This window comes from Hippopotamus amphibius, chromosome 11 (assembly GCF_030028045.1).
Source record: "Hippopotamus amphibius kiboko isolate mHipAmp2 chromosome 11, mHipAmp2.hap2, whole genome shotgun sequence".
NCBI classification, from domain to species: domain Eukaryota; kingdom Metazoa; phylum Chordata; class Mammalia; order Artiodactyla; family Hippopotamidae; genus Hippopotamus; species Hippopotamus amphibius.
In genome coordinates, this window is record NC_080196.1 from 97,946,759 (window position 1) to 97,949,665 (window position 2,907).

Below are 2,907 nucleotides of genomic sequence, written 5' to 3' on the forward strand. Positions count from 1 at the left end.
TGTATGTCTTCTTTGGAAAAATGTTTTAAAATTGTACTGTTTATTTTTTTGCTATTGAGTTGTATGCATTCTTTATATATTCTGGATATTAACCCCATATCAGGAAAATGATTCGTAAATATTTTCTCTCATTCAATTACGTCCTTTGCTGTGCAGGAACTTTTTAATTTGATATAGTCCCACTTGTTTATCTTTGCTTTGATTGCCTTTGCTTTTGGTGTCAAATCCAAATAAAAATTATTGCCAAGACTGACATCAAGGAACTTACCGTTCATGTGTTCTTTTGGGAGTTTTATGGTTTCAGGTTTTATGTTCAAATATTTGGTCCATTTTGAGTTAATTTTTGTGTATGGTATAAGATAGTGGTCCAGTTTCATTTTTTTGTGTTGTCGCACCATTTATTGTTCTTTCTGCATTGTATATTCTTGGCTCATTTGTTGTAAATTAACTGACCATATATGCATAGGTTTATTTCTGGGCTCTCTATTCTGTTCCATTGATCAGTGTGTTTTATGCCAGTATCATACTGTTTTCATTACTATAGCTTGTAATATTGTTTGAATTCAGGGAGTGTGATGCCTCCAGATTTGTTTTTCTTTCTCAGGATTGTTTTGGCTACTCAGAGTCTTTTATGGGTCCTTACAAGTTTTAGGATTGTTTATTTCTGTGAAAAATGCTTTTGAAATTTTGATAGAGATTGCATTGAACCTGTAGATCGCTTTTGGTAGTATTGACATTTTAAAAATATAAGTTTTTCCATTACATGAGCATGGAATATCTATGAATTTATTTGTGTCATGTTCAGTTTCTTTTTTTAAAAAAAATTTTATGTATTTATTTATTGGTTGCCTCGGGTCTTCATAGCTGCATGTGGGCAGGCTACTTTTTGTTGCAGTGCGTGGGCTTCTCATTTCGGTGGCTTCTCTTGTTGCAGAACACGGGCCCTAGGGCACGCAGTCTTCAGTAGTTGTGGCTCACGGGCTCTAGAGCCCAAGCTCAGTACTTTTGGCTTATGGTCTTACTTGCTGGACTAGGGTATGAACCCATGACCCCTGCATTGGCAGGTGGATTCTTTTTTTTTATTTTTTTAGAATTCACAGTGATTTTTCTTTTGTTAAAATCAGCATATTAGGTAAAGCTGCTACATTCACAGGTTAATAATGTTTTAAGTAAGGCCATTCATCTCACAGATTCCAAATGTTTTTAAGAGAATATTTGATCTTTTCATTCTTCACCAAGATTCATCTTACTTGAAATCAGTGTCATTCTCATTTTACTCCTTTCCTCGGATCTTAAAATCAGTGACCTGCTCCTTTCCTGGGATGGTAGAGAGGCTGAGACACCTTAGGTACAATCCGTATGGTCAACATGAGTTATCTGCTGATTTTGGAGGGTTGCCTGCAGAGGTGGGGGGCAGCTGTGGCTCACCAAGGAGACAGGGGCACTGGCCGCAGGGGTTCTGGGAAGTGCTCAGTGGCGTGAATCCTCCCAGAGTCCACAATTAGCCCCACCAAAGAGTCTGTAAGCTCCAGTGCTAAGTCGGCAGGTGGATTCTTAACCACTGCACCACCAGGGAAATCCCTTCAATTTCTTTTATCAGTGTCTTACAGTTTTTATTATACCGGTCTATCACCTCTTTTTTTTTTTTTTTTTTTTTGTTGTTCTGTTATTAGTATATAGAAACCCAACATGTTTTTATATACAGTTGACCCTTGAACACCATGAGGGTTGGGGAACTGATCCCCCTCACTCTCTCCGCACCCCCCCAGTCAGAAATCTGCATATAACTTTATAGCTGGCCCTCTGCATCGACAGATTCAACCACCAAGATTGTGTGGTGCTGTAGTGTGTATTTATTGAAAAAAGGTCATGTATAAGTGGATCCATGCAGTTCAGACCTGTGCTGTTCAAGGGTCATCAGTATTGATACTGTATCTCGCAACTGTACTGTTTTGTTTATTAGTTTTAACAGTTTTTTGGTGGAGTCTTTAGAATTTTCTATATATAATATCATGTCACTGACAAATATTGAGTTTTACTTCTTCCTTTACGATTTGGATGCCTTGTATTTCTTTTTCTTACCTTGTTGCTCTGGCTAGGACTTCCAAATCCATGTTTAATAAAAGCTGCAAGAGTAGCATCCTTGCCTTGTTCCTGATCTTAGAGGGGAAAAAGCTTTCAGCTTTTATTGATAGGTATGTACTTATTGCCATTTTGTTACTTGTTTCCTGGCTGTTTTATTGTTCTGTTCCTTTCTTCTCTTGCTCTCTTCCTTTGTGATTTGATGAGTTTCTGTAGTGGTATGCTTAGATTCCTTTATCTTTATCTTTTGTGTATCTACTACGGTTTTTTTCTCTGTGGCTTACATATAACAACTTATAATTATAACAGTGTATTTTAATTAACAACTTAAAAGTTTGAATGCACACTAAAGCTCAGTTTTTATTTTCTGCTTCCTCATGTTTTATGTTTCTGATGTCACAATTTACATCTTTTTATCTTGTGTATCCCTTAACAAATTATTATAGTTATATTTCTACTACTTTTGTCCTTTAACCTTCATACAAACTTTATACGTGATTAATCTACCACCTTTATAATGTTAGATTATTCTGAATTTTACTATATGTTTACCTTTACCAGTGAGACCTATACTTTCATGTTTTCCTGCTACTGATTAGCACCCTTTCATTTCAGCTTATAGAAGTCCTTTTAACATTTCTTGTAAGACCGGTCTGGTGTTGATGAACTCATTTAGCTTTTGCTTGTCTGGAATACTCTTTATCTCTTCAGTTTTCAGTGACAGCTTTGCCAGATACAGTGTTCTTGCTTGGAAATTTTTTTCTTTAATCACTTTGAATATATCATGCCACTCCCTATTGCCTGCAGAACGTCTGCTCAAAAATC